The following is a 12,124-nucleotide window of genomic DNA, read 5'->3' as shown; positions in this document are numbered from 1 at the left end:
TTTATGGATAGTTGAGCCATTTTTAGTTTATCCAGAACTCTGTTTAATAAAATTAAATGGGTTTCAAAATCAGCAGAACAAATAACAATATCATCTATATAACAAAATACTATTCCATTTTCAATATCACTACAAAAATTTTGATTAAATAACTGGTCCATTAACCTCTGCTGTCGTGCTGGTGCACCGCATAGGCCAAACGGCATGACTTTAAATTTGAATAACCCTCTACCAGGAACTGTAAAACTGGTTTTTTCCTGAGAGTCGTCAGCTAATGGAATTTGCCAGAAACTTGAACTTAAATCAATCGATGATAAAAACCTTGCCTCTTTCAAGCTATCTAGAATTTGTGGAATGTACGGTATTGAGTATGAATCCCCCTTTGTCACTGAATTTAATTTCCTGCAATCTAGGCAAAATCTCCAGTCTCCATTTGCCTTTTTCACTAAAATTGCTGGGTTATTCCAAGGGCTTTCACTCGGAGTAACTACGTCCATTTCCAGCATCCTATCTAACTCTTTACTTAAAGCTTCCTTCTTTTCGGGAGAAAGTGGATATTGTTTTATTTTTATTGGCAAGGCATCACCGGTGTCAATAACATGTTCAATTAATTTTGTTCTACCCAATCCAATTTTCGCTGAAGAAATATCTAAAAATTTATTTACTACAGATTGGGCTAATTCTTTCTGTTGAGATGATAAGTTTTCAAAAGAAGTGATGGTATGAATTTGTTCATTATCAATCGCACAAATATTGTAAAATTGAGAAGGTGCCTTAATTAATTCTAAATTATCAAAAATGCCAGAGGCTAACTGAAATGTTTTCCAAAAGTCACAGCCAAAAATAACATCCGCTATTATAGAGGGTACTACAAAAAATTTTATTATGTGAGTTACGGAATTATAAGTAATCGGAATAAACATATAACCCATGCAATCAAGTTTGTCTCCATTTGCCACTGAAAATGTGGTATCAATACTGCTATGCAATTTATAACCGAATCTCAAAAAAACCTTGTGCGCCTGGTTACCCAAAATTGACGCGCAAGCACCGGAATCTAGTAAACCTGTAATCTCAAAACCGTCAACAAAAACCTTTAAATGTGGCCTAAAGTCTCGTTTATCCACTGAATACAGAACTGTGTCAGGTAAAAGGGATGTTTTGTTGTTAATGACCAAGTTCTTTACTTGTGTCTCTGCACAGTTCTTACTAATTAGTTTTTTGAATTTTTGTCCGGAGCGGGTTTACTAATCGCCTTTTTACTACAACTTGGACATGTCTTTACTGTAAAGTTCTGACGTCCACACGAAAAACATCTAATAAATTTCGGAACTGTCCTGCAAAATTTAAAGGAATGGTTACCCTTGCCGCACTTGTAACATAGTTGTTTATTTGTTTTCGTAAAATTAGTGCCTTTACTTGTATCAACCTTAGGTGCAGGTGTGACTGAAAGTGTGTTTATCTGTTTTGTCACTTGTTTGTAAGCAAACTCTGAACTTAAAGTTGCCTTACTGTTAGTAGGCTCAGAAAATAAGGCGGAACGCTGCCTCGCAGCCTCTAGTTTGCGACACTTTTCCTTCAACATTGCGACAGACTTAATGTCAACAAGAGCTAATTGTTCTGAGTAAAAAGGGCGAATATTATGTAATAAAATTTGTAACTTTTGTTCTTCGGAAAGTGGTGTTGACAACCTTGAAAACATGCAAAACATTACAGCGAAATAGATAGACACAGGTTCTTCAGAGCCTTGTGTTCTTGCTCGAATTTCACCTAGCAACCTGTAGTCATAATCTACTGCATCAAATTCCTCTAAAAATAAAGTTTTCAATTCTGACCAAGACGAAACTTGACATTTGTTGCCTCTGTACCATAACAATGCTCGGCCTGTAAAAAGATGAAATGCAGAAACAAATAATTTTCCATCTGAAACGCCATAAGATCTTTTATATTCCTCAACGCGTTCGATGAAACTGCGCGGATCACCCTGTCCGTTGAAATGTAACTTCCACTTGGCAACATTTTTATCACCAGTGCAGTCAACGGCGGTACTCTCGGAATCCAGTGATTCGTCGTGAGACGACTCATTGTCAGCATCTAATCTGGAAATCAAACTCTGCAACTTTGTATGTAATTCACTCTTCCTACTTATTAAGCTGAGTTCGGAACACTGTATTCTTAAAATTCTAAAGTACAAATGTGAAGCTAAAGCTTTAGACCTACAGAGGGCATGTCTATCTTTAGTGTCAGAACACTTTTTTAATAAATCTTCTAAGTCTTGAAGTTTTTTAGTAATAACCCCTAACTCACTTTCAGAAGAGAAATCTGTCTCTAAAATTGATTCAGAAGGAATTTCCTGAATTAATTGTTTTAACTGTTTCTTTAAACCTAGCACTGTAGGTGCTGGAGTTTCGGAACGAATGGATACCTCATAACACAATTCGTCCTTCAAAAGTGAATGAAACTGGGCAAAAGTCTGTTCCATTGTGTTAAGTCAAAACACATTTAACAAAATATCGAGCTTGTGTAACTGTCTATGTTTAGCCTTATACAAATTGGTTAAACACAAACACAAAAGAAGTTATTTAAACTATTAAATATACACAAGCAAAATACACAACAAAACAATATTCTTAAGTCTATCCTAACCTATTTTATCAATTATGTTCCTATTCCAAAATATTGTTAATAATACAAGCACATATTATTACTATAGTAAACAAAATATAACAAAATAAACTTCCCAAAATTGAATAAATGATTGTAAGGTGCAGTATCACCTTTATGAGTACACAGTGTGTTACAACCTTTACAATTACAAAAGTAAACAGGCAGCAAAGTTGCAATGAACTCTGACTAGCATATTATCTTTCAAAAAAAACAAAGAGATTGTGCAATGGTTTGATGACTGTTACTTTACACTTTTAACACATAACCTAAAATACAACAAAATCTGTTTCTAAATGTCACTTTAAACTACCAGCATTCAATTAAACTTAACATGTTTTGTGTGTGAAGTAGCTTTTATCCTAACCTTAACACAGCTCTAAACAAAATTTCAACAAAATAATGAAGTATCAAGTCACTGAAAAAAAATTGTTCATAATTCCTACTTGAACTTAATGTAATCTCTGAATATAGTTTATATATTTAGTTTCACAAGTTGTAACTCTTAGTATTTATAAATGTATGTGTGTAACTAGTTAACAGGACATAGCGTTTCAAAACTTTAATTATACTAAGTTACCGGAATTTTCAAACATAAGATGTACTTACTATTGAAAGCAATACCCAACAACAACTCAGTTAAGCAATGTTTATTACTAAACTGAAGGCAAACATTCACTTATACACCTCCAAGGTAAGTCAAATAACATAATTGAACGGCATAAGCACCATTTATAATGTGTTAATTAAATAAGAAAAAAAACCACTGTTGGACTATACTCAGAAAATTACTTAAACTATCAAACAAAATTTCTAACTATTAGTTATTATTTAGTTAGTTAACCATAAAAACAGCTTAGTGCTCTTTGCAATGTGTCACTACTTAGAAAATTGTACAATCAGCGGAGTACATTTCATAAAATTCACAAAATTTCTCAAAATATACAGAAATAACTATATAAAAAAACGTTCGGGCGCCATTTGTAAGGGTGGTAAATTGGGCGGAATAGAAATATACCCGGATACGGAATAATCTACCACCTTACAAAGATTAGAGGAAAAAAATAATTTACTTTACTTGATCTATCTACCTAGTAAAGAATAGAAGCTAGCCGTCGACTCCCTTGTAATGTATATGAGGTGTTATAAATGAAATTTGCTAGATGTTAGGCAAAATTGTTTTTAATGTAACTTTTACCGGGGTCGCTTAATACATAAGGATGGCTAATAATGCTTAGTTATTCTAGCTTAATGCCAAGACTTAATTTAGATACATTAGAATGCCTTAGGTAGATAGTACATAAATCTATGTTTTAAATTTAAGATGCCATTGGCATGGAATAGACAATGACACAGTAAAATTCATAAAATTGTTTCAAAATAAAAGCTCAGTAGTAAAGACAGGGTTCTTACTGTACACATACACTAAGAAGGTTCACTAAACTGTTCCAGGATACAAACATTTGCTTACTTGTAGGTGCGAAGACTGCAATGTAGCTGGACGGCATCGGCCAAGATCCAAAACTCAATTTATTTGATTCTTCACAACCGAAATGTTTCATTACAAAGATTTTCACCAAGTCTTATCCATAGAAATTAAGTTGCCAACGTGAATGTGCAAAAGAAATAAATACGAAAACCGAAAACTAAAAACGGAAACGCAAACGGAAAACGGAAACCCTGTAACAAAGAAAAACAAGATTATAATTTGTGCTGTGTGAAAATTTCGACACGTGGACTTTTCCCGATCAAACACAACTCACCTATTGAACTCCTGGCCACCAATGGTTTTCGGAAGTCCACCCACAACCCATTATCCTCATTTATTTGGGAAGGTAAAATAACTGGAACTGAAAGGGAAAATCATGAAATTAGGATTTTCTCTAACCAAACCGCCATTTTGTCGAATCCACATTACTTGATTTTTCACTCACCATAATTGATGAAACATTGAAATACGTTAGGATGACTAAATTTATTACTATTGTATTTTCCCAGGCGAAGCCATGGGCGAAAAGGAATGAGATTTTCCTGGAACGAAAAAAAATTCGTCTTCACATGTTGGCTCCAGAAAAATTCTAAATCTCACCAATCGGTGTTGCCAGACGCAACCCGAGTGTGGCCGCTCTCAGTTAGTTTGATCATGAAGCCAATTCCTTTTTGAATATTTGCGGAACCTAAGGATATATTATAAGAACCGTTTTGTTAATGACTTAACAATAAACAAATGATATTATGGTTTTATTTAATTATTTTGTTTTATTTTTACGACAATTGACAACGAAGCAAACGCCATCTATTGTGGCTCGAATGAACTCTGAACATCGACCCACGCGTAGTTCTGCACCTTGATGCTAGGTGGCACCAACATACTTTGAACAAAATTGATTTTTATTAAAAGCGAAACGCTAGTTAGTAGTTCAAAATTTACAACGTCACAGGGTGGAAATTCTCAGACTATAATTCCGCCTCGCTGGATGCATAAAGCTTTTTATTGAGCCTCTTAGAGGATATTAAATTATGCACAGATGAGAGCCTGGCGTAAACATTAAGACCTGCACAGACGAGGGACAGTTTTCGGGGTACTTTTTGTCCGTCGAAATAGATCGCTTACAACTGCGTCGAATAAGGCACATGAAGGACTAAACGTATTACGCACCCCGTACAAAAAGTCCACCAAATAGCCGGAAAATAGACATCGACAGACCGGACCGTACAAAAGTACAGGGAAGGGAGTCCTTGAAAAAAATAGAACTTACGTTACAAGGTGCGTCAAGGACCACAGTGGGCTTAAGGCCATGTTGAGAGTTTGTCCGTTTTCGGCAAATCAATGATCGCACAGGCTGTACGTTGAGTCCGTGGTGGACATTTTAAGTACGCTTCGGAGATTTTTGTCCTACGCGGGCGGATTTTTGTCCTCAGGCTGCCAGTGATGTTAAAACCTCAACGTTTTGTTAGAAGTTCCCTCTGTCGTGAACTGTAGGTGAGTACTGTCACACACAGTATATGTCAAAAATTGTATCATCTTTTTTGCAAATAACAACGTTGCTAATAACTTATCAACAGATAACTCGGACTAACGTGACGCTGACGAATGAGACCGACGCGAAGACAATAGCATTATTTTCATAAAATATGTTTCATTAAATAAGCAAAAAATGAGCTTGTAGAAAATCTAGAAACAATGTGCGAGGGACATTCCTGACTGTAAAGGAAAAGGGTTACATGCAAATATTTGGCTCAACGTATACCTACATTCAGATTCATTTCAAAACTCGGCTTTGTAGACTTGAATCGTTTGAATAACTGCGCGTAGAGAACAAGCAGATGAAATATACTTATGTGTTCATGGTATGAATGAATACTAGATGAGATTTAGTTTTAAACCATACCAAGGATTTGAGGAAAGAGATTGAGCGAAATATAATCATATTTAGGAAAAGAGATAAAAAACGAAACACATAAGTCGTGAGCATAAGCTAGTTATAAATAAAATGTTTAAAAAAAGTGTGTCTGGTGCACTTCGACCGTCCGTTGTGCCAGATCCTTTTTTCCACGCACATGCAAACTGTGGAATCAACTTCCATTGGCGATGTTCTCACTAGATTACAACATGGGGTTATTCAAGGGGCGGACCAACAAATTCCTGAAAGGCCGGCAACGCATCGGCTGTTCCTGTGGTGCTGAAAATGTTCATGGGCGGTGGTAATCACTTAACATCAGGTGACCCGCGTACTTGTTTGCTCTCTCTATTTAAAAAAAATTACTCTTCCCAGGTGCAGGTATATTCTATAAATGCTTCAATCATTTCATTGGAACACATCAAACTGTACAATGTTTAGTGTCTTCAGACTATTAAGGCACTTTATTACCAACGTTAACAATAAAGCTTCCATTCGCTTCAGTAGAACCTGTATTTAACATTGTTTGTTTCCTACGGAAACTTCAATAGTATATATTCTCGATAAAAAGTTTGTCTACGATTCCGATTTCCATAAACTTTGCTCGCTGTTTGACTGCCCGTAGTTTTAGTTTTAGAGGATATTTTGGAGAGTTTCTTGCTTCCACAATAGCCCTGTTTTTGGTCCAATGCGATAAAGGCCCGGAATACCTACGTGGCAAACAAAACAAGTCAAGTTATTTATTTATTAACACTAGCAGCGCAAGCACAATCAATGCGACAATGCTTTCTCGTGGCCTGAATGAATGCTTTGTATTTTATTGAGGCATAAGGTATTTTACTCTTACTCTTTCCTCTTTGGCCTTTGCGTCGTATTCCATGAGAGCATGATACCGAGCATATGCATTATGTTAATCTTCCAATTGGATGCGTTTTCGTATGCGAATTTCACTCGAGCGAACATGTACGAAAACGCACTAACAATCCCAGCCTACCAAGTCCTACCAATGGGAGCGCGCAGAATGGGTGTAAATACGACTAACTCGCACCCAGTCTGCTCGCCACCATAGGCTGGGGTTGTTTAAGTGCGTGTTGTACGTGTGTGTTCACACGAGTCAAATTCGTACGAAAACGCATCCAAAGGGCTATTTCTAACAATTCAGAAAAATAAGTTTTTTTTATAATTCAGATACAAGTTAGCCCTTGACTGCAATCTCAGCTGGTGGTAAGTGATGATGCAGTCTAAGATGGAAGCGGGCTTACCTGGAAGAGGTACAGCTTTTTTTTATAAAACCCATGCCCCTTAAAACTATTTTAAAATAATTCAGATATCCATCAGTTTTTCTGTTATAATTAATCAAGGTCAAAGTTTAGGCAGCGCTAGAAAAGCTGTGATGACGAGCAAAACTGTCGCGTCCGGGCCTGACCCAATTTTTTACCCCACAAGCAATTCAAGTTGTGACGTAATACAGTCTTGTGACTGTGGGAAGTTCTGCGAGAACACTCGATCAAACCCAGCGGAAAAATGGAAATTGAGCCTTTGTGTTTAAGTTTAATATTTCTTAGAAAATGATTACTCATTAAAAAATATTAGCAATCTTTAAAATTACTAATATTCCCCCTTCCTCTCCAATTAAGAGTGGGTATTAATATGACGTGCTGAAGATGGCGACCGAGGGGAAAACCCCTTTCAGTAGTTAGAAGTCCCACATGAGTCGAATTCTCAGCAAAGGGATTAGGTACCGTAAGAGGATTTCCTCCCGTCAACAACAAAAAATGGGTACAACAATCAGGCAACCGTAACAGGCTTTATACCGTCGATCTTTCAGAGTGCATTCCGCATTTTGCACCCTTGAGCTATTTTACACGTAAACGGACGTAACATAAACACGAATTATTTTATCAATTACGTGTGAGTGCTTGTCAGGAAGTGATAATGCAGATTAAAGTGTTCTAACTTGGAAGAAGCAGGAGTTTTATTAAAACCACACTGAGGCCACACGATGCGTTTCCGGTGCGTTGCGGCGCCGCGCGCCGTACCGTTGTGGATTAGAGTATTATGGCCATGGGTGCCACACGGGCACTGTGTTGCCGCTTCTGCAAGGAGTATGGCGTTGCAACGTACCACCTCTCACCGTCTTCTTGTCCCAAGTCCTTTGCGGTGCGGCGCTGCACGACGTCGTACCTAACGCATCTTGTGGCATAGTACAGAGATTTCTATGTAGGATGACGCAGCGGCAGCACTCAGGCACCGCACCGCCAACGCAACGCATCGTGTGGCCTCACTCTTAATCGCTCTCTACGCGATATCGTGTATCGGAATGCTAAATAATCTTCTTGTGGTCTCCCGGCATTGTGAGTTCTCTCAGGCTAGACCTCTAGTTTATTTAACGTGATTCGCAGATGAAGTGTAGAAATCTATTAAGGGCCGATAATTAGGCTTTGATCGATAAGTAAACGGTTGACTAACTGTAGCGGAACTAAGTAATTGCATTGTTACGGACGGTTGCCCTTATTACCTATCAGTAATATCTGATGTTAATCTTCTACATTTCCTTCTTGCTTCATTAATCTTATGTTGATTCCGAATTATTGATCAGTATAAAAATGAGTAGGTATAGTAGCATTATAAGCAGCCGATATGATCTATGGTATATAGTGATCACCAAGTAACTACATTTTTATTGAAGAATGTACTACATGGGTATGAGATGGCTCGATTGATTGCATGTTGTAATGCAATCATTCCGAAGCACTCAAATTAACTTTAATTAAATAATTATATGTAGTTGTAGTTGTTTTTTTTAATAAATCCATCCATAATCGATTGCTTCATGATACGATTACGATACGATATTACTCATTTCCAAAACGAAACCAGCCAAGAATCCTAAAAATCCCAATTCCATCGACTGCGCCAGATATCAAGGTCGTCAACCTGTGAAATAAATAAGACTTCGAATAAATAAGTCTATTTTGTAACATATAATCGAAAAACATTACAAATGAGCGGCGAAATTTCTCAAAGGCTGGAAAGGAGGCCCTCCAAATCATTACGATCAGATTTCCCGACGAAGCCAATCTAGCTTTAAATGACGTTTCAGGATTCGTTGGTAATGACAAACAGAATAATTTGTCTTGATCACTTGGTAGAGTGCTTGTTTATGTACAGTAATTTATTAAATTATCTGCCAAAATTACTGTTTTTGGTATTTTGTAAATAAGTTAGATATATTATGTTACATGTAGATTGTAGGTATTTGGTAGTATTTTGTAAACCGACCTTTGTATCTCTTTGATATTCATGGCTGGTAACGGCAGTTTGTGACGTTAAATAATTAGTACTTACCCTTTTTTTTTAAATAATGTAATTTTTTGTACTGTGCCCTATCTGTGTGCTTAGTATGAAATTTTACATTTCAGCAACGTTAATAGAATTCGAGAGTCAAAACAAAATAATGTCAAAGTAAAACAGACCTAAACCTAAAAGTCTTCAATTTAAAATTAAAAAATTCTCATCTAAAAAGTAACATCTATTTTAACATTTCCCCTTGAAGCGCTGGCTGTAGAACAGATATATTGTGGACAAACTTGAACATAAAATAATATATTTAAGGTCCATTTTGCTATAACGCCGAAGGGTTTTGACTTTCTATCAGCGTTGGTGAGGTAAAAACTCTCATACTAAGCACAAAAAACGCTTCAGCCATTTCATTCAACGGTTACAACCTACTACGTATCGGCAATCAATAAGTATTAGGTACAACAAAAGACAAATAATTACCGATTACTAAAATCCCAGTTGACCGAAAATAAAACTGGCCGATATCGCAACAATGAACGTCGGCAGTATTTCTATTGCTGTATAGAGAATACCTACAGTAGGCATGAGTAAAAAATATTCATACATCGATAAATACAGATATTCTTTCATATACATAATGAATATCGATATAGGTACTTCCTCAACTCTTTAGGTTGTGTTCTATAAAATAAAATAATGTTGTAATATTTATAGCTATTGCTACACATATAGATAGATAGTTCCTCAATCCATGTGATCCATGCCATAAACGTCAACAAAGTATACTTAATTGGACTACTCGAAAAACATATCAATATTAGATGATGCCCGTGACTTCGTCAAGGTGGGTTTAGTTAGGTTTTCTAAAAATCCCAAGCTTATCCGTCTTCAGGATGCAAACATACGTATAGTCTATGATGCAAACTATCTCTGTATTAAATAGACGATAATCACGACTACCTCAACGTAGCTTCTCTGTGCTAAATTTCGTTAAAATCGCTCAAATATAAAAGCCGTGAAAGGTTTAATAGACAGACAGACAGACAGTCACACTTTCTCTTTTGAAATATTAATAACCATATGGATTTCTGTGTAGACCAAATTCGATGCTGTTTCATTTATCGATACAATAAGTATCGATATTTTTAAGAAGCTCATACCTAGAGATTTCGATAGAAATATCTTCAGAAAAAGTTTGGCTCCCGCTAACTTTGTATCCGAGTGTTCGACTTTTTATAGTTAAACTTTACAGTGCAACTACCAACGCATTATTTTGTACTCCTGAGTTTAAACTGCATCAACTTCCACTGCAACAATTTTGAAAAGAAAGAGCATGTGATTATTTGAAAATTTCAGATCAAATTATGTAGATATAATCTGCTATGTTTTGGCACAGTTTCTTTAAATTTGGTACTTAATAATTTAGGTACTTATCAAAATAACTTAATATTATAAGAGGACAATTCTGTTCGTTAAACAAACACCTCTCTATTTTAGGTATCATCGACAGCCCTTTTTGCAGAGCATGGAGAGTGACTTAACACCGGAACATGTACTGCTTAAACCGTGAAAGTATCTATCCAACAAGAAGCCTAAATGGACTTCAGCTACTCTCTGAAATGGTAAGGTGACTGACTGACTGATTGACTGATCTAATCAACGCACAGCTCAAACCACTGGACGGATCAGGCTGAAATTTCGCATGACGATAGCTATTCTAGGGGGGGGGGGGGGGTATAGGGGTTTGAAATTCGTGCAGTCCACGCGGATGAAGTCACGAGCATAAGCTATAGTTCATAAAATTTACACTTTTATTTATCAAACAAAAACATCTTTAGTAAGAAAAAGCCAATTACGTAAGGATTCATAAGCACAACCCGGAAAATCTGAGCTTTCTGAGGCACTAATGACTTGCCGGAATCAAGCCTCCTCACACTTAAGTGAGACGGAGTTAGTGTGATTCTACTTAGGAAGTTGATTCAAAAAGTTACGGGTTTCGTAATAGTGGCATTTCTTAATACCCAAGGCGCTTCAGAAGTTTCAAACTCACACGCCGGTATATTCCTGGTCCTTTTTGTCACCAATGCAAGTTTTTAAGCAAACAAAAGTACCTAGTTCACATTTTCTTTTACGCTTACACTCAGCTTGTATGGTGAAAGCTTCTTGGCTGAGTATACATTATGTTTAGGAACATATTGTAGCTTACTCAGCTCTCAGCTCCCTAGTGCTTCGGAAAAGCAGCAACCTGAGTTCGATCTATTCCGAGTAGTGTTAGTTATTGCACGAATACTAACAGAAGCAGCAGACGATAGGCAGAGCTAAACTTGAAAATTACTACATTCTAATTGATAGGTTGAGATGGCAACCGGGGTATGAGGCGAAGGAACGCCACGCACAGCCGCACGTCACCCGCGCTCGCCCACACCGGGTTAGCGTGGGTGCTGTGCGGGTGTGCGGGGCGTTTATACGATTGCCACCGAGGGATTTCAAAAAATCCGGCCATTCCTTGTCTACATTAGCTGTATTTCTAGGTTATGAGGGGCGGCGGGCGGGTTGAATATAGGCTAGGCGTTGAAGAGTCAGTTTGTGAGTACCTAAGGGCTTTTTAATTTTATATATTTTAGAATATAAATACACTAGATAAAGTCTTTTAACCAGCTGTGGTAATATTAATTGTTAATAGATCACTTTTACCATTATTCGAATTAATTAAGTACTTACGTAAATAAAGTTATCCGCAACACAAGCGTGGGTAT

At 36.8% G+C, this 12,124-nt stretch overlaps 1 protein-coding gene across 4 annotated transcripts in view; it reads right to left on the bottom strand.

Annotated features, from left to right (window-relative positions):
• LOC117985352 (potassium channel subfamily K member 2-like) overlaps positions 1 to 12,124 on the bottom strand; it is a 354,631-nt gene that overhangs the window by 263,674 nt on the left and 78,833 nt on the right. The gene's annotated exons all lie outside the window — the stretch shown is intronic.

This window comes from Maniola hyperantus, chromosome 9 (genome assembly GCF_902806685.2).
Source record: "Maniola hyperantus chromosome 9, iAphHyp1.2, whole genome shotgun sequence".
Taxonomy (NCBI): Eukaryota; Metazoa; Arthropoda; class Insecta; order Lepidoptera; family Nymphalidae; genus Maniola; species Maniola hyperantus.
Note: the sequence above shows the minus strand (reverse complement) of the source record. Positions and strands in the feature narration are given on the sequence as shown.